Genomic DNA, 26007 nt, shown 5'->3' on the forward strand with positions numbered 1-26007 from the left:
TTCCAGTTCTATGGCCACTGCTGAGTTTTCCAAATTTGCTGGGATATTGAGTACAACACTTTCACAGCATCATCTTTTAGGATTTGAAATAGTTCGACTGGAATTCCATCACCTCCACTAGCTTTGTTCGTAGTGATGCGTCCTAAGGCCTCTTGACTTCTCATTCCAGGATGTCTGGCTCTGGGTGGGTGATCACACCATCATGGTAATCTGGATCATGAAGATCTTTTTTGTATTTATCATTATAGAAATACAATCTAAAAATTCACTTTTGTTGGAAACTGAGATTTTTCCCAGTTTGGGGCTATTTTAAATAACAAAGTTATGAATAACTTTATTAATAACTTGTCAAAAAATTTAAGTGTTCTTTTAGGTTTGACCAAAGAATATGAACTCTTCATAGTTATTAATATCTGTTTTAAGAATATAATCCCTAGTGAATTTTTTTCTAATAAATATTTCTCTGCCTATTTACCAGCATTAGAAAATCTCCACTAATAAGCAACTGGGGACTTCCCTGGTGGGTCACTGGCTAAGAATCCCCTGCAAATGCAGAGGACAGGGGTTTGAAGCTTACTCTGGGAAGAGCCCAAGTCCTTCGGAGGAACTAAACCCAAGTGCCACAACTCCTGAGCCCACGCACCTATGAAGCAACTACCATGATGAGCCCACACACCTCAACAAAGAGTAGCACCTGCTCCCCACAACTAAAGAAAACCCCTGCACAGCGACAAAGACCCAGCACAGCCAAAAATACAATAAGTAAATATAAAGTGAAAAAAATAACTGAATATGTCAGTATAGTATATATATATATATATTTTTTTCTTGGATTACCACTGTGGTTAAATATTTCCGCTATATTTGCTGCACTACTGGAATAAATCTTGCTGAAATATATTTCTTCCTTAGCTAGAATATGAACTAAGCTCATTTTCTTCTTTTCCTAGCAAATTCCTTCAAGATCTTTTTAGAGGAAATTTAAATGTACCCATAAATGTAGGAATTACTTAAACCTCCATACTTACCTTATAGGCTCATCTCTATTTCTCATCTTAGGAAATTATCAAGACTTAGTGCTTCAGTGATTACCTTCATCATTGCTGTATCATAGCTCTGTATAGTTAGCCTCACCTCTTATCTAAATTTTAGCCTTACATTTTGATTTGGGGTACCAGGCCCTCAGGGGTTTCCTTGGTGGCTCAGCTAGTAAAGAACCTGCCTGCCAATGTAGGAAATTCAAGTGATGCAGGTTCTATCCCAGGGTCAGCAAGATACCCTGAAGAAAGAAATGGAAACCCACTCCAGTATTCTTGCCTGGAAAACTCCATGGACAGAGAATCTGGTGGGCTACAGTTGGACATGAGTGAGCATGCACGCAAACTCACTCATTTGAAATGCCATGTCCTCAGCTTGACTAGACAGACCTTTGTTGGCAAAGTAATGTCTCTGCTTTTCAATATGGTATCTAAGTTGATCATAACTTTTCTTCCAAGGAGTAAGCTTCTTTTAATTTCATGGCAGCAGTCACCATCTGCAGTGATTTTGGAGCCCAGAAAAATAAAATCTGACACTGTTTCTACTGTTTCCCCATCTATTTCCCATGAAGTGATGGGACCAGATGCCATGATCTTTGTTTTCTGAGTGTTGAGCTTTAAGCCAACTTTTCAACTCTCCTCTTTCACTTTCATCAAGAGGCTTTTTAGTTTCTCTTCACTTTCTGCCATAAGGGTGGTGTCATCTGCATATCTGAGGTTATTGATATTTCTCCCAGCAATATTGATTCCAGCTTGTACTTCTTCCAGGCCAGTGTTTTTCATGATGTACTCTGCATATAAGTTAAATAAGCAGGGCGACAATATACAGCCTTGACACATATGGATGTGAGAGTTGGACTGTGAAGAAAGCTGAGCATCGAAGAATTGATGCTTTTGAACTGTGGTGTTGGAGAAGACTCTTGAGAGTCCCTTGGACTGCAAGGAGATCCAACCAGTCCATTCTGAAGGAGATCAGCCCTGGGTGTTCTTTGGAAGGAATGATGCTAAAGCTGAAACTCCAGTACTTTGGCCACCTCATGTGAAGAATTGACTCATTGGAAAAGACTCTGATGCTGGGAGGGATTAGGGGCAGGAGGAGAAGGAGACGACAAAGGATGAGATGGCTGGATGGCTTCACTGACTCGATGCACGTGAGTCTGAGTGAACTCCGGGAGTTGGTGATGGACCGGGAGGCCTGGCGTGCTGCTATTCATGGTGTTGCAAAGAGTCGGAAACTACTGAGCGACTGAACTGAACTGAACTGAACTGATCCTCAGCTTGAATACATTTTGGTGAGAGACAAAAACCATGTTAAAGGAGATACAGACTCATCCTTGGAAACAGATAAGACTAAAGGTCTTGCAAGACTTAAGTAAGGAAAGGGAACATGAGGTGGTATAACTGAGGGGCTGGGAAGTATGACGGCATCATGGAGGTACTGTAAGAAGAAAGACAACACCAAAAATGGGAGAAAAAGATGTGTTAATTTAATAGTGGATTGGAAATAAACATCCCTTGGAGGTTGGCCTGGCAACCCACTCCAGTATTTTTGCCTGGAGAATCCCATGGACAGAGGAGCCTAGCAGGCTATGGTCCATAGGGTCACAAAGAGTTGGACGTGACTGAAGCAACTTAGCAAGCACACATGGGAATAAATGTATTAACTAAGCATAAAATTCTATCATTTAAACTTGTCTAATTTTTAAAATATTGTGACATTTTTCATCTTTGGATACCTATCCCTTTCTTCTGTTACTGAAACATCTTAGAGATTATACACTGAGCCTCTAATATCACATTTGCAGCTTACTGTGTCACTCTAAATATGAGGTTTTAAGTTTTCTTTTCAGAAAGAAATTAAGGGGGATGCTTGCAGTATGGGCTTCCCTGGTGGCTCAGATGGTAAAGAATCCACCCATAATGTAGGAGACTTGGGTTTGATCCCTGAGTCAGGAAGATCCCCTGGAGAAGGGAATGGCTACCCCTTCCAGTATACTTGCCTGGAGAATTCCATGGACAGAGGAGCATGGTGGGCTACAGCCCATGGGGTCGCAAAGAGTTGGACATGACTGAATGACTATCACATATATTGCAGGGTGTCTGAGAATAAACTATAATTTTAAAATAATAAGTTTACTATAATAGACTTACTACCTCATTACCTAGCTTTGATTTTACTCCATTTATTCCAAAGCAGCTATTCTATATTCACATCAACACATCCTGGACAGAATTGGCTGTTGCATCCTATCTACTTTGTGACTTGAATAAATGTTCAATACATTTGAGGACATCAATAAAGAATGTCTATAAAATATAATAAGATAAAGTACTTTGTAATCTGGGGAATTATTTTGTGCCATGAAGAAAAAAGGCAGGCAAAGTAATGCTTCCAAGGGAGAGGAATCCAGAAATGCAAGTGTTGGAGAACACAAACAGTGCTTGTGAAAAATGATCTCAGATCTTAGATTGAGTCATTTAAACAGCAAAATTGCCATGGTAAAAAAGGACAGCAGACCACTGAGGCTTTGTAAAAATTGACATTGAGATGACACAAATTTCTTAGCCCTAATTCCAAATTCACAAGCATGGCTGGAAACTATGAGATGGATTGTGGCATACAAATGAGGGGTGCTCGTTTTCTGCAGATAACGTTGGCCCCACTGGTAAATTAATAGGTTGGCTCTGTGGTTTAGTACATTAACCTTCTATTATATTGGATAATACATCTTCACATTCATTGTTGGTAAGAGCTGGAGTTTTAAAAAAAAGAAGCTAAATCCAATCTTCTCTCCCCTCTAACAGATTTATTTTCTGGACATTATTCTGGATAAAAAAGCATTTTGATTATATAATTTACCCTAAAATTTTATCTTCAGAAAAGTTTGAGTTTATGGATTTGGCACATTAATTTATCAGTCAACATACAATATAAAGCATTAGCCAAAAGCATTCTATTAAAAATATTCTTACTTTAGAACAGCTAAAAATTATTGCTTCAAAATTACTGTTGCAAAAGAGTAATATCCACATTTATGGAAACTATTCCTTTAATAAATAATGTTGTACTTTGTAATTTAAGACATAATTCCAAACATAAAAAATAAAAACTTTCACTAATATTGCATAGTATTTTAAAATACTATGCAATCTATAATGTGCAGGTCATAAAAGTGAAAAAGATTAATTTTTAATCTGGGAAAAGAGAATATTGAATCTGTTACTGAACATAAAGTGATGTATCTTTCCTTGCTAAATATAGTTACAATGTTTTCTTGTATTCCTATTCTCCTTTGTGTAGTAGAATCCATTTTTAAGGAGGTCAGAAAAAGATAAATAATATTTTCTAAAATTATTATATACTTAATGTGTCTTTTTCAATTTTAGTTATCTTTTAATATAAAGGTATTTTATGGAAAAATGACTTTGAAAAAAAGATTCTAAATAAATAGGGATACTTCTGCCCTTTTATGAATGTGACTAAACAAACACCAAAGAAATGATGACAGATACATTACTCATGTCTTTTCCTTAGACAGAGATTGTAGAAAAATCTGTTTTGGACCTCAGCTATCAAATATGTAACTGAATTGTCAATTAAATATATTTGTACTTGATACTAAAGTTTAAATAAATGTTTTTCCAAGTGGAATTTAGCTAATTTGTTGTATCAAATTCATCTCCAATTTCTTTGCCTCCTGTTTTACTTTAACCTCCACCCTACCCAAAATTGGTGGAAAGTTTTTTAAAATATAAATCTTTTGTCTATTAGAGCATCAAATCATATTTCTATACTTTTATTAATAAGTGGGATACTGTAGGTCATGACTCACCTCCAACTTCTTACCAGTGTGATTGCATCATTGTCATTATTGATGAAGTGCCAACCAGTGCTCCAAACCCATGGGCACTGGCTATTGCAGTCAGCCACAGTTATCCTGATATCCAGCCATTTTTCTTAAATGTAACAGAAAAAGGGGTCTTGCCCTGTGCTCTTGCCTGGTGTCACTGTTAGGAACTGTGCCAGAAACATCTGCTCTGTTTCTAGAAATTTGAATTCCAAAATTCTGAATTTTCGTTTAGGCTCTTTAATCCTAAAGCTAAGAGTATTTTTGTAAGAAGCCTCAAAAGTTGTGGTTGTCTTCATTCTGCAGCTGTCATTGCCTACTGTAGCATTTTCAGGAAGCATTGCTACAGCCTTGAGCGTACATGCATTCTAAGTGACTTCAGTCCGTGTCTGACTTCGTGACTCCACGGACCATAACCCACCAGGCTCCTCTATCCATGGCATTCTCCAGCAAAGAATACTGGAGTGGGTTGCCATGCCCTCTTCCAAGGGATCTTCCTGACCAGGGCATGGAAACTGCGTCTCCTACATCTCCTGTACTGCAGGCAGATTCTTTACCACTGAGCCACTGGGGAAACCCCAGTCTTCCTTGCAGGAGAAATATGGGCTGAGGATGAATCATAGAGTGCCATAAGCATGAAGATGGGTAAAATCTCCAAGAAAAGCATGTAGGGAAAAAAAAAAAAAAACTCAATAATGAGCAGTAAGGAATTCAAGCATTTTGAAGCAAAAAGAAAAAGAAGAGAAACAGAGAAAAAGGGAGTAGGCACTGAGTTGAGGAAAACCAGGAAAGCATTGTTGGGAAAGTTCAAAGAGGGCAATATTTCAAGAAGGAAGGAGTGGTTGACTCTGGTGAAGATTGCTGAAAGTCTAAGAAATATAAATCAGAAAGTGGTCTATTACAGTAGGTCACTCAGTGTTATTGTGATCTTGATAAAGGCAGTTTCAGTGGAATTATTGGGTAAAAAAATCACTCTGTAGTGGGAGGTTAAGATATGTAAACAACTGTTGTATACAGCTTTTAAGCTTAACTTTGAAGGGGTCCAGAGAAATGGAATGATAGGTGAGGAAAAAGGATGCATTTTTATTTATGATGGAAGATTCTAGGCTGTGTTTATATGCTGATGGGAATGATCTAGTAGAAAGGAAGAGAAAACTAAATAAGCTAGAGTCATGAATACTGTGAGAAGAGGGACTGAGGTCCAGAGGAAGAGCTTTCATTTGATGATGGGGGGACAGGGAGCGATCACCCTCAACTGAAATAAGAGGGAAACAAAAGAAGGTAGATTTCAGCACAGTTGGGATTTTAGAGATGGTGGGGAAAACATGAAGCATTTCCTATCAAATGCCTTCTGTTTTCTCAATAAAATATGAAATGAATTCATCAGGTTGTAATGAGTAGAATAGGGGTGAGGAATGTTTGAAGAGAGGAGAGAATGTATAGTCTTTTTAGGGTGTAGGAAAAGTATGCCTTCTATAGAAACATGATAAGATGACTGGATGTTATTGCATGTCACTTTGATCTTTGAGTTTTAAAGTGAAACCAGCCAGCTTTGACAGGGTGGTTTTTTCTAGCAATGTATCACTTCAGTTCAGTCGCTCAGTCATGTCTGACTCTTTGTGACCCCATGGACTGCAGCATGCCAGGCCTCCCTGTCCATCACGAACTCTGGAGCTTACTCAAACTCCTGTCCATAGAGTCGGTAATGCCATCCAACCATCTCATCCTCTGTCGTCCCCTTCTCCTCCTGCCTTCAATCTTTCCCAGCATCAGAGTCTTTTCCAATGAGTCAGTTCTTTGTATCAAGTGGCCAAGGTATTGGAATTTCAGCTTCAGCATCAGTCCTTCCAAAGAATATTCCAGACTGATTTCCTTTAGGATTGACTGGTTTGATCTCCTTGCAATGTATAGCAATGTATAACTGCTCCCATGAAGACATACAGAAGGTTGATGGTAGGTTTTTTTCAAAATTGAGGCTTTGCAAGACAAGAACAATCAAAGGAGAGAAATCAGGAAGTAGAGGGTATTTTCAAGGTTATGTTAGAATGAAAAGTCTTAGATTTTAGGCTAAATAGGGGTGAATATGGAATGGGGAAAAGCAGAGACTAGTGAGAAAGCATTGGGAGGATCATGAGGTAAAGGGACAGTTATAGTGAAAGTGCTTGAGCAAATGGGCTAGAAATTGAATTTTTGAAACACAGATTTTGGAAGTTAAGTATCTATTTATGGCGAAGTTCAAGATACAAATGTGAGAACTACTTAGGCAGAATGAAGCAAAAGATAGAGAAGATGAGGCTGAGGAACTGGACCTCTAAACTATTGTTGTATTCATCTCTGTGGATTTTCAAGTCACCAAGAACAATAGCAGATTTTTGGGAATAGTATTAGACAGTGAATGTATTAGGTGCTCAGTTGTGTCTGACTCTGCAACCCATGGACAGTAGCCTGCAAGGCTCCTGCGTCCATGGAATTCTCCAGGCAAAAATATGGGACTAGGTTGCCATTCCCTTCTCCAATTAGACAGTGAGGTGAAAGATAAAATATGTAATGGATAATTAAGTGTGCCCAAGATTATAGTAGGGAAGAAGGGGGTATGGACATAGATAGGGTAGTTGTCACATATTTGGCAAAACTAATACAATTATGTAAAGTTTAAAGATAAAATAAAATTAAAAAAAATAATAATAAATGCAATAAGAATAAACACTAAAAAAAAAAAGAACTCAAGCAGAAATAGTAATGGTAGTAACAGTCTGGAAGTCACTAGAACAACAAAGAGACCATACACTCCAATGTTTTGTCCTTGATCTACATATGAAATAAGAGCAAAAACAATCCTGCCTTAAGAGAACAGCAGGGAAAGACATGCCTCCTCACAAAGCAAAATGTCAGTGAAGGTAGAATGTTTTCCAACATTCAGATTATTTGTTCTCCCTAAAAATGAGAAAGAAACAAGCTCATAATGTAATTGTAATAGAAGTCATTAAAGTGTGTTTTAATGCATTTTAATATGTTTTTATGTGTTTAAAATACTTGTTCAAAGCCTACACTTATTATGATGAAATGGAGGCTGATTGAGTTAAGGAAGATTGGTGTATTAGTCATCTGCTGCTGAGTAACAAATTATTACAAATTCAGTGCCTTAAACTAACATCTCTTTGGCTCACAATTTTATAGATTAGTGGCATGGAATCACTAGGTTTTCCAGAGGGGTTGAGTTTTCATCTGGAGGCCCTGATAAATAATGTACCTAAAGCCAATCCTGGTTATTGGCCAAATTCAGTTCCTCATTATTTGGGACTAAAGTTTCTGTTTCTTTACTGTCTGTCAACTAGAGATTGCTCTAAAATTCTAGACCAACTGCATTCTTTGGCACACAGCCCCATACATTTTCAAGCCAGAAATGAAATGTCAAATCCTTCTTAAGTTTAAACTTTCTAACTTCCTCTTCTGTTTCCAACAAGGGAAAATTCAGCTTTTAAAGTGCTCATGTAATCAGGTTAGGCCCATTTAAATAATCTATCTTAATGTTAACTGTGCCATATAACATAACCTAATCACCAGAGACAGTTCTTCAAGGATTAAGGCAGGAAATCTGGGGGATCATCTTAGAACTCTTGGTAAGCAGTAAGAAAGAACATTATGAAGGGCATCTATCCCAGAATACTTCCACTTCCCCAATTATTTCATAAGCTCAGAACAGTCAGCAAAATAACACATTTGAAAAGTCACCTTTGAATTCCTTAGGACAAAATGCTTAGTAATTTTTATTAAGACATGCAAATATATTCTGAAAGAACTCATCTTCTTTTCAATTAAATGGTTAAATTTTAGTTGGGCTTTAAGGATTGGCTTAAAAGGGCTAATGGCTTAAATGCTGAATGCTGTGGTCTTACATGACTTGATACTTCCAGAAAGGAGCTTGCTAGTAAAATGGATGTTTTGATATCTTAGGTAAGAAGTATAATGAAATAAAGTAGTTACTCCAGGTTATGAAGCCAGACAAATTGACTTTGCATCCCAGATTTCCACTAAGTGTATGATCACGGTCAAGGAAACTCTGCTTCAGTTTCCTCATCTAGAAGTAGTGGTAAATGACCACAACACTGATGGTTGTGGAATTGAAGATAATATCTTAAAAATATCTGGAACAGTATAGGTGCTTAATAATGTAAATAATGAGTAAGTCTGTGAATGAGAAAATAATGCTATTAATCCAGATTTCTGATATATACACCTCAGCTTCTTTTTGTGTAAAATGAAGAGACTGAGCTGAGGAATCTATATGCTGTGCTTAATCACTCAGTCACGTCCGACTCTTTGCAACCCCATGGACTGTAGCCTGCCAGGCTCCTCTGTCCATGGGATTCTCCAGGCAAGAATACTGGAGAGGTTTGTCATTTCCTTCTCCAGGGTATCTTCCCAACCAAGGGATTGAACTCAGGTCTCACTCATTGCAAGTGGATTCTGTACTATCTGAGCCACCAGGGAAGCCCTGAAGCATCTATTATGCTTCTTTAATCTTTATTATCTAAATGCTGTAGCATTTAGAACTGTGTTCATCAATATAGAGTGCACAGAACTTTAGAAGACACGATGACTTCCTAGAGAACTCTAAAATTTAAAGAATATGATAAGGCTCAGTTTCATCAAAATGAATTATAAGATATTATGCTGGTCAGAAGATGCACAGTAATAATAGAGTAAGAGTAGTAAGAATAAATATATAGCAATTGAAAGAGGCACCTGTACCCCAATGTTCATCGCAGCACTGTTTATAATAGCCAGGACATGGAAGCAACCTAGATGTCCATCAGCAGATGAATGGATAAGAAAGCTGTGGTACATATACACAATGGAGTATTACTCAGCCATTAAAAAGAATACATTTGAATCAGTTCTAATGAGGTGGATGAAACTGGAGCCTATTATACAGAGTGAAGTAAGCAAGAAAGAAAAACACCAATATAGTATACTAATGCATATATATGGAGTTTAGAAAGATGGTAACGACAGCCATGTATGTGAGACAGCAAAAGAGACACTGATGTATAGAACAGTCTTTGGGACTCTGTGGGAGAGGGAGGAGGGGGAATGATTTGGGAGAATGGCATTGAAACATGTATAATATCATATAAGAAATGAATTGTCACTCCAGGTTCGATGCAGGATACAGGAAGCTTGGGGCTGGTGCACTGGGATGACCCAGAGGGATGGTATGGGGAGAGAGGTGAGAGGGGGGTTCAGGATGGGGAACACATGTATACCCATGGGAGATGCATGTTGATGTATGGCAAAACCAATACAATATTGTAAAGTAAAAAAAAATTAATTAATTAAAAAATAATAAATATAAATAAAGTATTTTTATAAAAAATAATAAATGTATAGCAATCTTAGTCTAATTATATAGATGCTAGAACAAAGAAGTCTAAAGTTCTACATAAATATACACAAAGAGTTTGTAAAGAAGCCAACATATAAATTTATTTGTGGAAGCAGGAATAAAGAGAGAAATAGTAAACATATCAACAAAGATGAAATAATCAGCTTTGGTCCAGAAAACAATTTGAGCAAAGTGAATCCTAATCTTAGCTTGGTGGTAGAAATGAGAAAAGTGCACATAAAAGATTGTGGTTTGTTCATTTCTTTCAAATGTACAAGGAGATTCTTCAAAAGTGCAGCTGGAAGAGAATGTCAGGAATTTGATTTTTTCCAGTCAAAGTTGAGAATTTGGCAAGATGGTAGGTTTGTGTTAGACCATAAGTAGAATATGTCACTTAAGAGAGATAGCCAGATCGACTTGGTAAAATTGAGTACCATCTGCAAGGAAATGGAATCTAAAACTAGAAAATGATTTCAGTCACAAAGAAGTAGAAGCTGTGATTATTCATTATTCAATATGGACAAGACCTTCAGGAAGACAAGAGTCAGTTATATTGAAGTTGGAAAGTGTATTGGCTTTTTTCATTCATCTTATTGAATGTTTTAATATATTAATGTACAGGTATTTGGAGAGTCTGCATACTGGCTGGATGAGTGGGCTCTGGAGACTCTAAGCCTTAGTGTAAAACACTTAAATTCTTGGAATCTCAGTTTCCGTATCTGTAAGATAAAAACAGAAATAATACGTATTTCATAGGGCCATGAGAAAAGTTAAGGAGATGAAACAGGAAGTACTTAGAAGAATACTTCGGCTCCAAGATCCCTGCTACCTTCTGTTTGTATCGTTAGCCATGCGGTCATGATGTAGTTTGCAAGCTGAATGAATTTGAGGGGCATTCTGAGAGTTTTCACATTTATTTCAGAAACACTCCTTTACCTGAGACTCTTAGAAATGAGTGAAATGAGTTTTAGAGTAACCAAGTCCCATACCTACCATCACAGACGATTTAGAGGTGAGCCAGGGTTCCTGCAAGTACAGTTGGTGGCCAAGAGTGGGGAGAACTAGAGTAAGAGAAAGATGAACAGGGATTCCTAGGGCAGATACATAACAGAATAATAAGTAGGAAAAAATTAGCTGATCAGATCAAGGGCTAAACAGAAAGACAAGAAGGTCAATCAGCATTATTCTTAAAAAATGTGTTACTGCATCGGAAAACAGAAATGAAATACTCACTGAAAGAAAAAGCAGAAGTAGATAAACAAAAAGTGAAAACTTGCTTCCTTCTTCAACTTTTATTTTCACCTTTGAACTCGATCTCAATAAATGCATTATGTAGGTTTGCAAATATGACTCTTCTCTCAAAAGATTTCTTTAATGCAAAATTTCACCAATATTTTATGTAAGTTCCTCCTGCAAACAAAGACTGTTGTTCTTTAGTCGCTCTGTCGTGTCCAACTCTGTGACCCCGTGGACTGCAGCATGCCAAGCTTCCCTGGAGCTGTCCTGGAGCTTGCTTAAACTCATGTCCATTGAGTCGGTGATGCCATCCAACCATCTCATCCTCTGCTCTCCCCTTCTCCTCCTGCCTTCAATCTTTCCCAGCATCAGGGTCTTTTATAATGCATCAGCTCTTCACATCAGGGGGCCAAATTATTGGAGCTTCAGCTTCAGCATCAGTCCTTTCAAAGAATATTCAGGGTTGATTTCCTTTAGGATTGACCGGTTTGATCACCCTGCAGTCCAAGGAACTCTCAAGATCTTCTCCAACACCATAGTTCAAAAGCATCAATTCTTTAGTGCTCAGCTTTCTTTTAGGTTCAACTCTTACATTCATACATGACTATTGGAAAAACCATAGCTTTGACTAGATGGACCTTTGTCAGCAAAGTAATGTCTCTGCTTTTTAATATGCTGTCTAGGTTTGTCACAGCTTTTCTTCCAACAAGCAAGCATCTTTTAATTTCATGGCTGCAGTCACCATCTTCAGTGATTTTGGAGCCCAAGAAAATAAAGTCTCTCACTGTTTCCATTGTTTCCCCATTTATTTGCCATGAAGTGATGGGACCAGATGTCATGATCTTCACAGTCTGAATGCTGAGTTTTAAACCAGCTCTTTCACTCTCCTGTTTCACCTTAATCGAGAGGCTCTTTAGTTCCTCTTGCTTTCAGCCATAAGGATCGTGTCATCTGCATATCTGAGGTTATTGATATTTCTCCCAGCAATCTTGATTCCAGCTTGTGCTTCTTCCAGCCCAGTGTTGTGTATGATGTACTCTGCATAGAAGTAAAACAAGCAGTATGACAATATATAGCCTTGATGTACTCATTTTCCAATTTGGAACCAGTCCATTGATCCATGTCTGATTCTAACTGTTGCTTCTTGACCTGCATACAGATTTCTCAGGAGGCAAGTACAGTGGTTTGATATTCTCATCTCTTTAAGAATTGCCTGCAGTTTGTTGTGATCCACACAGTCAAAGGCTTTGGCATAGTTGGTGAAGCAGAAGTAGATGTTTTTCTGGAATTCTTTTGCTTTTTCTATGATCCAGTGGATGTTGGCAATTTAATCTCTGGTTCCTTTGCCTTTTCTAAGTCCAGCTTGAACATCTGGAATTTTGTGGTTCACATACTGTTGAAGCCTATCTTGGAGAATTTTGAGCATTAATTTGTTAGCGTGTGAGATGAATGCAATTGTGCGACAGTTTGAACATTCTTTGGCATTGCTTTTCTTTGGGGTTGGAATGAAAACTGACCTTTTCCAGTCTTGTAGCCACTGCTGAGTTTTCCAAATTTTCTGGCATATTGAGTACAGCAATTTCACAGCATTATCTTTTAGGATTTGAAATAGCTCAGGTGGAATCCCATCACCTCCACTAGCTTTATTCATATAGATGCTTCCTAAGGCCCACTTGACTTTGCATTCCAGGATGTCTGGCTCTAGGTGAGTGATCACACCATCATAGTTATCTAGGTCATTAAGATCTTTTTTGTGTAGTTCTTCTGTGTATTCTTGCCACCTCTTCTTAATATCTTCTGCTTCTATTAGATCCATACCATTTCTTTCCTTCATTGTGCCCATCTTTGAATGAAATATTCCCTTGGTATCTCTAATTTTCTTGAAGATAAATAGTAAAGAAAATAAGAAACAAAATACCACACAGAATTTAGACTCACTACTGTTTTAACTTAGATCACATTCCAAGTTTTTTTTTTTAACCCAGTTGAATTTCTGGTTATATGGAAAATACACATTTCTCATTTGTAGACATCCTCATTTTTACTTACTTATCCTAAATTTCCTGTTGAAATTCAATCAGATTGGCTGTTATTTTCCTGGAAATAATAATAGTCTGTGCAAGATATATGAGTTATTGCTACAAGCCCTAATCAAATGTTTCCCTGGACCTAATTAATAACAAGCCAGGCAAGGAGTATCCATATATACTTGGCTTGGTGTTGGCATAACTTAGTGAGAGATCACATGAAGAGCTGACTCTTCTAAACATTCGTTGAAATAACATATTGATTCTTTTTTAAAGTAACTTGGTAAAGAAAAGGAAATTGTTCATGATTATTCAGTCTCTAGTTGAAAATAACATAAAATAGCCTCAATAGGTCAAAACAAATTTTAATTTACACTATTTGATAAATAACCTTGTAATAATTTTGAATGATACAATTGACTTTGCAGACCTAAGAAGCCAATTCCTTTGAAGAGCAGTTTAAATTATTGAAGACATTTTTATCCTTTCTCTACTTGGATATTGATTCATTTCTATATAACAGGGGGAGAAAGAAAATTGTAATTATAGTAGCGCTGTTTGTTCTATTATAAGCAGAGGACTACCAACATTTCTATTATTAACCCCTATTGTCACTGGTTTATGATCTCAGCGGTAAACTTGGCATGGATGATACCTCCTTAGGAGTATGTTTTTTTCATCGCATTTCATAAGCCATTTGTCTATTTATGAATTATACAATTGCCAGAAATGATGTGCACTCGAATAGGCTTTTGATTTCCAATCATTCTGAATAAAGGTTTCTGTTTTAAAATGAAAGCACTGGCTTCAAAATATTCTAGATTCCTTGTGGCATTTTCGGCTTGCCCTTTTAATTCCCCAATCTGTCTAAGGCTAAATTTTAATATAAATTAATAAAACCTGGTCTCAAGCAATTGGCTCACTTCGCTCGCGGTAACAATTGGCACAGATTGCTAGGTGGAAAAGTCAGCTGCGATGATTGGTATCAATTGCCAGGCTGACTGAAATAATGCTGTTAGCTTTGTGACGGTTCACTTAGCCCATCAGGTGAAGGCAGAGTCAGGGAGAATTCACACACATTTTGAAACTTCTGATTCACATGTGGACCAACTAACACAGGACTTCCCATAGATAAAAGTGTTTCATCATTAAGAAAATTATGAACCTTATAACACATATATAAAGATATGTATATAATGTAAAGAGATGTTAATTATATATTATATATACATTATATATAATATGTGTGTATAGTGTACTCTTGCCTGGAAAATCCCACGGGTGGAGGAGCCTGGTAGGCTGCAGTCCATGGGGTCGCTAAGAGTCGGACACGACTGAGCAACTTCCCTTTCACTTTTCACTTTCATGCATTGGAGAAGGAAATGGCAACCCGCTCCAGTGTTCTTGCCTGGAGAATCCTAGGGACAGGGGAGCCTGGTGGCCTGCCGTCTATGGGGTCGCATAGAGTCAGACATGACTGAAGTGACTTAGCAGCAGCAGTATAGTGTATAGATAAAGAAAAATAAATGCCATGATTCCATCACCAGTTAAAAGTAAATGTAACCAAAATCTTTATATTCCCTAGAAACCTCTCCATATGGAATCTCCCCCCTTCCTCCAAGAGGCACATGCTCAATCGCCTTAGACTCTCTTCGACCCGCTGGACCGGTCTCCTGCATTTCCTGCATTGGCAGTCAGAGTCTTTACCACTGAGCCACTTGGGAAGCCCTCCAAGAGGTAAACAGTAGCTAATTTAAAAAAAAATAATTGCCTTACTTTTCCTCATATATTCATCTGTAAATAACCTTTGCTATTTTCTTATATCAGATGTTTAAAAAACTGGAATGATGCTGAGTTTATTTTTTAATCATTCTTATAAATTTCATTCAGTTATATATTTGAGGGATTCATTCAGTTTTTTACAAGTAATATTAGCTCATTTTCAGTGCTTATGGCATCCTATTTTTTAGGACTTTGAGTTGGCTCCAGTTTTTTCTGCTGCTGCTGCCTCTAAGTCGCTTCAGTCATGTCTGACTCTGTGCGACCCCATAGATGGCAGCCCACCAGGCTCCTCCATCCATGGGATTCTCCAGGCAAGAGTACCGGAGTGGGGTGCCATTGCCTTCTCCTCAAGTTTTTTCTACACATGTTTATTTCACTAGTATATTCCAAGAGCCCTGTTAGGAGCTAAACATTATTTAAGATAATTGTATGAATATGAAAATTCACACCAGTTTGGCAATAGATACTTGAAAATAATCTTTGTCTGAATTACCTTACCCTAATAATATTAGTTGGGGTAGTGGTGACCTCCTAGGCAGTGGGCTTCTGTATTACAAAACCTAACCGATTTGCAATACAAATTAAGGCATTAATATTCTTGTTATAAAGATTTTTTTTTAATCAAGACAAATATCTCTAGCATATGTCATGTGTGCGTGTAGCTTCTCTCTAATTTTTGTGCTGGCTAGGGGATCATGCCAATATTGCCTGATAGTTTTCCTTGAGAAACTCAATTGTAGCCTCCATGCCCACAGATTGTTCCTAGAGGCAGGGCTACCATGGAAATGCTTATTTGTAGCCAGGTTCCACTAAGGATTCAGTTTTGGTTTTTAATCTTCCTCTTCCACTGCTGCTGCTTGCTCCTTCATTTAAGCCCCCACTCATGTTGTCTGTCTTGTCTGAACAATCCCCCTGTCTCATCATCTCTCTGGTCTGGTCATCACTGAATCCTGTTTAAACAACAACTCCCATTCCAGTCCTGATCTGTATTTCTCTCCTGCACGAATACCTTTTGCATTTTGTCATAAGTATTGCCCTATATACAGTGCTGTCCTCTAAGTGTTTCTACTTAGTAATCACTTTGATATTTATTGTCTTATTTGTAAAGTGCTTTCCCTTGTGTATGTTTTTATTCATCAATAAAATGAGAGCTATTGATGGCTTGGTGCCATTGCTGTTGTTTCTCTTGTATTTACGGCATGGCTTTGTGAGTACTAGGGACTTCCCTGGTGGTTCAGAGGGTAAAGCATCTGCCTACAATGCAGGAGACCTGGGTTCAATCCCTGGGTCGGGAAGATCCCCTGGAGAAGGAAATGGCAACCCACTTCAGTACTCTTGCCTGAAAAATCCCATGGACAGAGAAGCCTGGTAGGCTATTTGCGAGTACTATTACTATTTTTGGCTTCTCAGGATTCCTGAATATTTTTCTTCTCCTTGGTCTTCCCCCCACTCTATATTTCAGAACTTCTTTGATGCCTAGATTTTGGGTCTTTAAAATGTCACTGACTCATTCATTCATTCATTTAACAAGCAAGCCCTGCATTCCTAATATGGATCAAGGACTATGCTAGACACTGAGTAGACAGAACAAAGGAAAACATGGCCCTTGCTCTCAAGCAGTTCCTAATAGGAGTAAAGGAGTCACAAAAAGATTATTACAATCCAGTATGCAATTGCAGTGGCAAAGAAGCACTGGGCAGTATAGGAGCTTATGAAATTGATATCCATTTATTGGGCAGGGGAAATACATCTCAGAAGGTTTCATGGATAAAAGTATTACAGAATGAAGGGATATCAGGCAAGTGAAGGAGTAGAGGTGACCTCCTAAGCAGTAGGCATAGCAATACGTGGTAAACACTGGAAGAGATTAGCTACTATTATGAATGCAACAAGAGCAAAGACATGCACACAAAACATCTCTGATGTCTGTGGTAGGAACTATAGGAAACAGCTAGACAACACAGGACAGAGAGGCTGAAACAATGAGGCTAGAAACAAAGGCAGTGGCAAGGTCTCAGAAGGTCAGTATGTTATGGAAAGGAGCGGAGGCTTTTTCTTAAAGGTGACAAAACACTGAAAAATTTAAGGTGGAAATTGAAAAGATCTTACTACTGTTCTAGACAGACTAAACATCCAACAGGGCTTCCCTGGTGGCTCAGCTGGTAAAGAATTCACCTGCAATGGGAGAGACGTGGGTTCGATCCCTGGGTCGGGAAGATCCCCTGGAGGAGGGCATGGCAACCCACTCCAGTATTCTTGCCTGGAGAATCTCATTGACAGAGGAGCCTGGTGGGTTACCATCCCTGGGGTCTCAAAGAGTCAGACACGACTGAGCAACTAAGCACAGCACAGGGCAGACATGATGAAGAAGACTTGCTGCTGTCCTCTGGGAGAGAATAGGGAACTCTGAATCAAGGGAGGATGAGAATGGATGAAGTTCTACAGCATTCTGTGTCTTTTCTTGCTTATTTTTCTTCACAGTACTTCTCTCCACTGAACAGCTGGCACACCTATTTGTCTATTTCGTCTTCTCCTACTAGAATGCAAGCTCTGTGAAAATAGACACAATGTCTATTTTGATCACTGCTCCAAACCCATCACCTGGGACAGTGCCTGGTGGGTCCAATGAATGAATCATGTAAGAGGTGAAAACTGGGTGTGATGGGGATGATTTCCAGGTTTCTACCTTGAAAAGCTCTGACAGGGCTGACTCTAGCTGAGAGACTATAAAAGATAAAGCACATTTAGGAAGGAATATGGTAAGTCGAGTCACAAAATCAGTATTTTGTGAGCCTGATTAGGTGAATAATTTTCTAATCGCATGAGGTAATTGAAATGTTACTGTCATAAGATGATATTTGAGTGAGACCAACATGTCAAAGAAGCTAGTGATTATTTTTCTGTTTTTATTTTTAAACAACCAGGAAGCACCAAAAAGAAACAGTTATTTTGAGACCTATTTAATCATTCCTAATGACAGTGTAGCTCCTCCTCCACAAATAGGTTACTCATTTGTTTCATTCATTCATTTATTACTTTTTTATGCTTGCTATGAACATGGCTCTCGTGTAGTATAAAAAGGAGAGCATTCTGACTCATCTTCACTAGGGAATTACATGACCCTGAATGCCAAGATCAGCTGCCAAGATGAATGTGCTTAAGGCAGCCTTCTGATCTTCAAGAGTCTAAGACTGTCTGGTTGATGGAAATCAACTTACTGACTCCATGCGTCAAGAAAATTACCTAAAGGAAAATTATTAATAAAATATACAACAAACATTAAAAATCATTTCAATTATCATTTTAAATCTTTATCCCCAATATGGCATCTTGCAATCGAACTTGATTACTGTGATACATGATGAATACTTTAATCCACTTTCATATGATTCTCACAAGACAAGACCAAAAGTTTGCATGAGTTTCTCTTTTTCAAGATTTAAGTTAAATTGATATGTTTAAGAGTAGTACTGGGGAAAAAAATTGTGTTACCTCATTACTAACAGGTATGGATCAGTGGATAAAGAACCTGCCTTCAATGAAGAAGACGCAGGAGATATGGGTTCAATTCCTGGGTCAGGAAGATCCCTCGGAAGAGAGCACTGCAACCCATTCTAATATTCTTGCCTAAAGAATCCCACGGACAGAGGAGCCTGGGGGGTTACAGTCCATAGGTAGCAAAAAGTCGTTCATGACTGAAGCAACTGAACACACACACATACCAAACTTTACCTAAAGATAGTCAATTTGATTTAATAGAGCCTAAAGATGTTCTGGTAGTCATGTATGGATGTGAGAGTTGGATCATAAAGAAAGCTGAGTGCTGAAGAATTGATGCTTTTGGACTGTGATGTTGGAGAAGACCCTTGAGAATCCTTTGGACTGCAAGGAGATCAAACCAGTCCATCCTAAAGGAAATCAGTCCTGAATACTCGTTGGAAGAACTGATACTGAAGCTGAAACTCCGATACTTTGGCCACCGTATGCGAAGAACTGACTCATTGGAAAAATTGATGCTGGGAAAAATTGAAGGCAGGAGGAAAAGGCGATGACAGAGGATGAGATGGTTGGATGGCATTACCGACTCAACAGACAGGAGTTTGAGTAAGCTCCAGAAGTTGGTGATGGACAGGGAAGCCTGGCATGCTTCAGTCCATGGGGTTGCAAATAGTCAGACCGAACTGAGTGACTGAACTGAACTGACTGAAAGAGGAGGGCCTGGCAACCCACTCCAGTATTCTTGCTTGGAGAATCCCCATGGGCAGAGAAGCCTGGTGGGCTACAGTCCATGGGGTTGCAAAGACGACTGACCAAGCTCAAAGATGTTACACACTATAGAGTCTTTAATAATTTGATAAAATATAAAGATGTATCCAAAAATCTCAACAGGTGCTTTATTTCTGTTAAAAAAAAAAAAAGGACTGTGTAGTTTAAACCACAGATAGCAGGAGAAAAAAAAAGTTATAGTAACTTTAGTTTCTTTTCAACACACTTTTTGACAGCTTTGCTTCAGTTGAGGTTCCTGAATATATCTTTTGTGCCTCTTGCCTTTTATTTGGTATTTTAAAGTGCACCTGGGAATTTGCATAAATATTTGCAAAAAATGGTAAGGTTCAGAAGAATAAACATTTATGTTACACATAGAAATTTACTTAGAAAGGCATTGCCCCCACTCCCACATAACACATAGTGGAGAAAAAAAATGTTAGTATACATTCCCTTGAAGTGTTGTTATATGTTATTAAGAGCAATTCTATCTAAGTTCATATGTCAGAGCTTCAGCCACTTAATTCAGGGGTCTAAAATAAGCTTCCACTACCATACTACTCTGGCTCCCTTATTAAAATCTTAGTAGAAGCCCAAATTGTTTACACCAAAATTAAGCATTTTTTTTTTCACTGATTTTCAAGTGTTACCTATTGTCATCTTAAACTTACTTTAGTTCAGAAAGATAAAGATGAGTTCAGGGTTTAGCTTCCTCCATTTTCCAATGCTTCATCAAAATGATAGCAAGAACTTCACAGAAGAATATGCCCAGAAAAAAAGAGAAATGGGGTAGGAGCCTTTGTTAGGAGAAGTGCCGGCAAGTTTACTCTAGAAAAATCCAGTGTATGAGAACAACTTATTAAATAAAAGAAGCTGGAGGAATCTGAAGTCTAGAATATGCAAAAAATTTGTCTTGTCCCATCACCTGGAAATACATCTTTCCAACAGGATCACAGAAGATCCACAGTATTCCTCAGCAAGTAATGGAAATCGTGAATGGGTAGTGGGCAGAAGGCAGTGATTCATTGAAAGACTAGTTTCAGAGCATCTGCTCTGGTCAGCTCCCTATCCTTTCTTCCACCTCCTTTGACCCAAACCAACTGGCTGCCCTGTGTATACCCCCAGGCAGGAACTGGACAACTGTTTTCTAAAGAAATTCAACCATCTGTCTGGGAAAAGCTGGTACTTATGATGAGGGTGTTAGAACCCAGAGAAGAAACTCATTCTAGCATTAAAAGGACTTTCTCTGTGTCAGCACTCCCTAAACATAAGCTTATGAAGTGACATTGTTTGTTCACACACAGAGCTCCCAGGTGGCCACTCCCCTTTAGAGAACAGCCTGGTGAAAACAGAGCTACATATATAGTAGAGAAGAGAGCGTAAGCCATTTACCTTTATGAATTAGCCTATGTCTCCATTCTATATAGGACAGATAACTAAAAGTCACTGAACAAAAGTCCCTAACAAAAAAGAGAGCTAAGATGAACAAAATTTGAGGAAAATCAACATTGTAAAAACGTAAGTTCAAAATAAATAGAGTGATTAATCCCAAAGATAACAGATAATTTAGGAAAGATATTTTCAAGCTCTAATTAATATATGCAGAAAGATTCCAGATACTATAGCCATAAAACAAGAAGAGAATATTATTTTAAAAAAAATCAACATCAGAAACAATATAAGATCTTGGGAAATGAAAACATGTTTGACCATATAATAAGCTCAATAAAGAGTTTGAATACAAAGTTGAAGGAATTTACCAGAATTTACCAGTATTTAGAGCTAAATAGTTGAGGGTAAATATAACACAAAAATTGAATCGCTGCATAAAGTAAAATATTAAGCTAACTGAAATTTTAGGGAAAAATAAAGACAATGAGAGGCAAAAATGTTATAAAAGCAATGATAGAAGAGTTAGCATCAAGAAAATCTCACAGTCTCTCTGAATGTTAGTTTCTTCCTCTATAAAATGTAAAGAGTGATACTTTTCACACAGTTCTGTGGCTGAGTTTTAAATGAAATGTGTATAACAATATCTACTACAATGGCTGCTTAATAAATGCTAGCTCATTTATATTAATAAATGAACATAATCTAAGTCTCATTTGTCTCATTGGTGAAAATGGAGACAATAATTCCTCTTAAGGTTGCTGTTAGAATTAAGTGATGTCTCTATCATCTGTCTAAAACACACTTGACATAAATCAGATTCTTAGGAGAAAGTAGTATTCTTCCCTCTATCCCTACATCTATCTCCAAAACTTTAGTTTTTTTTTTTTTTTGCTTCTCCATGGTAGAACATTTGAATCTCAGTATGTGCTGTAAAAGCAAACATGTCCATTTAATAGTAGAATGAGTCTTAGTTGTTTCATTAAACAAGGGAAAAACCCAAATGAACTTTTGGCAATATATAACCTAAAGGAAAGGGCTTCCCGGTTGAAGCCACTGGTAAAGAACCCATCTGCCAATGCAAGAGATGTAAGTGATGCGAATTTGATCTGTGGGTCCAGAAGATCCCCTGGAAAAAGGCATGACCACCCACTCCAGTATTCTTGCCTGGAGAATCTCGTGGACAGAAGAGCCTGGCGGTCTCCTGTCCACAGGGTTGCAAAGAGTCAGACACAATTGAAGCAACTTAGCACAGCACAACCTAAAGGAAATGGCTTCCTTTGAATCTCAAGTATTTTTGCTGTTAAATGGGGATAACAACACCTGGCTTTATTTATATAACAGAGTTCTGCCTGTCAAGTCAGCTTCCTTTATAAGCAATGACACCTGCTGGGAAGAAAGCAGCTTATCCCTTGGATGTGGAGAAAAAGAGAGTTGCAGCTGACACTGCAGAAGTTAAAGCAGGGTGATCTTGAGGTGGATGGCAAGGGGGAAGAGTGGGAGAACAAGTGCATCAAGAAATGGCATAGGCTTTATCCATCTGCCAGTCAATGAATGAGAAAACAAACCATTCAGCAGCAGACATCAATGCTCAAGAAAGGAAATGGGCCTTAGCAGTTTGAAGCTGCTAAAAATGGAACATGTTCCTCCATCTGATCCCTCAGAGATGTCTATTACCAGTGTTTTGGGCACACTCTTTCTCTTACATAGATCCCTCTCTGATCCCACAAGACTTCTCCACTGAAGGCCATTGCTGCCTGGGAGCTCTGTGGGGTTGTCTAACTCTCCCAGTAATTGATTTGGAAAGACTTATGGTACTTATAACTCTCTAACTTGTTTTACTGCTATGTTTGGAAGATTTTTCTCAAATATTTGTACTTAAAGATGCTTATCAGATCAAAATCTCTAAAAGACAAAGTCCATACCTGATTTATCTTTGCATTCCTTTTAGTCCTTAGCACCATGTCTTTAAGTAGTATGTGGTTGAAGGCAGTTGATTAAAATTATGAGTGAAAGGACAAATACAATGAAACATGTAGCGTTAATAAAGATATATTTTTAAAGGAGAGAAGAAGGATGAATAAAACCTAGGATTGCTAGTATAAAACTTTAATTTAAAAAATTCTAAATGGGTCTTATTGAAAGAGTCAAAGGATATCAACAGCTATAATCCAAAATGCTAACATGCAGAAAAAGGAGTATAAAACAAGCACTTCATGATAGACTGAAAAGAAATCTTGAGATATTGACACATCTCATCAAAGGTGAGGGTGTTCATTATATGTTCATAAAGAAAAAGCTTTTGATTGGCCAACTGCAATTTTTATTTTAGGTATGATCAACAGACACACCAATCTTAATATATTTAAATAAAAATAATCTGAAATCACAGGGTCATAGTATAAGCAAAAACAGAGTGGGATCTATGTTTTCAGACATACATCTGTGAAGAGCCTTTCCCCAAATAAGGTCACATTCCCAAGTCCCAAGAAGTAGAATGCAGATGTATCCTCTGAGGAATGCCCGTGGTTAGACTCACTGCACATTCCAGGTACCATTTCCTGGCATACTGTACTATTCCCTAGCTTTTGTTGTTACTGCTATTATTATTTTTTCAACATTATTTTTAAGTTTAAGTTTTTGTATATTTCACACCTGAGGAGTGGACAGGACCTACTGTTAATCATCTCTTTTCTTACTTTTTCTCCAAAAATGAGATCTTTTGCCTTTTCCTTCCTTCCTCTACTCTTTCCCCACTTTATGTTTCATTCAGGCCCTTTACATAGGGAATAATTTGAAAAGTAAGATATTTGTAGGCAGCGATCATGTTAAATGTTTTTTCTGGATCTCAAGTGGCAGGGGTTAGGACAATGTTAAGGACCCTGCAGAGGCTTAAGAAAATACTTGGCTGACATGTTGATTGACTGATAAGCCCATTTCAATCCTTTAAGTCTGATAGACCAGCTTTCTCAGGGTCAAAAGACCACAGTCTACTTCTAGCTTTTCACTAACTGGTTTGGGTGACTTGAACCTAATCACTTAACCTAGAAAATGCACCTTTCTTAAAAAAAAAAAAAAAACCAAGAACTCAATGACTTCTGGATTTGGACTTACAAATCACCACCTCACAGACTTGTTTTAAGGATCAAGTAAGATGATTTAAAATGCTTAGAAAAGAATAATCATAATATAAATATTAGGCTGTACCATAATGAATGTAGCACATGAAGAAGTCATCAATGTAAACAGTGCAGTGAGGTATGACATGTATTCTTTTAACAAATGATTTCTAAATCTCTTGTCTTAATATACAAATTCAGTGATATCAAGAGTAGTCTTGCTAAAGGGAAAGATCACTGTTGTCATCTAACTTTCAAAGGTTAAGAATAAGGAAGATGCCATACTTTCCTCTCTAACATCTAATTAGAGACTGCTGATTATAGCTGGCTTGGCAATTATTTCACCATTCCCCCCATTTTTTTAAGATAGAGAGGAATCACAGACATAAGATAAGCTAGGTTTAAAATAGATTTATGGATATACCAATTCCAACAAATTCTCCCTTTTATTCCAAACATCCCATGGAGTTTTCCATTAGTGACAGGTAACTGGCATAGCGCTACTCCTTGTGGTTATAAAAGTCATCATAGGCAGAGTAATATTTAACAACTTCCTTCCTCACTAAGAACAGAACAGGGAAACAATAGCTTAAGTAAATGTACAGGCCGAGATTCTTGGTAAAAAGTAACAGCAACGATCTCTGGCTGATTTAAGCAGTTAAGAAATTTCTTGGGGAAAAAAAGGAAGTTTTCTATCAATGGAAAGGCTGAAGAACCGGAAGTCAGAGAGAAGAGAAAGAAAGGAACAGTCAGTGGTAGAGCCAAACCATACCACAAAAATGGCACCACGAGGACACAGCTGCTCCAGTTGCTGCCCAGGAACACACAGTGTGCTCTGCCAGCATCACTGGCTACCACCCTAACCAACTGCTCACCAGGGGATATTTCCACTGCTGCTTCTAGGAAAAGGATATTACTGCTGCCACTACTACCAACCCCTATCGCTAGATCAAATTCTCATCTCTTCTTTGCTTCTTTCAGTCCCTAATTCTTGACTCAAAATCTGCAGCAGAGGCATCATCCTGGTTGCATTTGTGTTGCAAACCTGAGCCCTCACTACAGAGGAGGCCGGAAAAATGAGGATGGACACTGGCAGCTGGTATAGTGGAAGGTGAGCAAGTGATTCTGGTGCAAAACAGGAAGCATGGAAGTCCTTAGAAAAGCACAAAGGAGGAGGGGACTTTGGAGGGGAAAACTTCATGTCAAAGTGAGGATTGGGGTAGATGTATTAGAAGACCTGTTATTCGAGCTTCATGGGATCTATTTCAATAGATGGAGGGGGGAAGAGAGCATCCCACAGTGGTGGAGACTGGAACACAGGTGTAGGGCAATAGAAAAGAGGACTGATAATTGATTTTGTGCTTCCATCCTGTGCAGCCTCTCATAGCTGAGTTGGTAAATCATCTGCCTGCAATACAGGAGACCTGGGTTCGATTCCTGGGTTGGGAAGATCCCCTGGAGAAGGAATTGGCAACCCACTCCAGTATTCTTGCCTGGAGAATCCCATGGACAGAGGAGCCTGACAGGTCCACGGGATCGCAAGAGTCAGACATGACTTAGCGACTAAACCACCACCCTGTGCAGCTAGCTCCTGTTATTTATCTCTGTCACTTTTAAGAAATATGGGAAATACATCCTTAGAAAATGAATCCTGAGATGTCCAGGGTCTTCTGGTGCCAATCTATTTCAAACATTATTTATCAAATTTCTTAGGCGTTGCTTATTCTGACATTGAAGAAGGGAGTCACTTTAGTTAATGTGTCTGGATGCCTCCTCTTGGGCCCATTCATTCAAAGATGAAGTATGGGCACCTTCCCCATGTGGACATACTACTGTAAATCACTTTGTAAGATAATGCATTTAGCTGTATAACACATCACTTGGTATTGTTATTAACTCTGTGTGTTTAAATATTCT

The 26007-nt window shown here is 38.2% G+C and overlaps 1 long non-coding RNA gene across 2 annotated transcripts in view; it reads left to right on the forward strand.

Annotated features, from left to right (window-relative positions):
• Positions 1 to 15265, forward strand: part of LOC132343225 (uncharacterized) — a 268200-nt gene extending 252935 nt beyond the window's left edge. For both annotated transcript variants that reach the window (XR_009491952.1, XR_009491950.1), the window contains exon 7: positions 15120 to 15265. This is a non-coding gene — a long non-coding RNA (uncharacterized lncRNA). The remainder of the gene's footprint in view (positions 1 to 15119) is intronic.
• The last annotated feature ends 10742 nt before the right edge of the window (positions 15266 to 26007 follow it).

Source organism: Bos taurus, chromosome 20, assembly GCF_002263795.3.
Source record: "Bos taurus isolate L1 Dominette 01449 registration number 42190680 breed Hereford chromosome 20, ARS-UCD2.0, whole genome shotgun sequence".
Lineage (NCBI taxonomy): Eukaryota > Metazoa > Chordata > Mammalia > Artiodactyla > Bovidae > Bos > Bos taurus.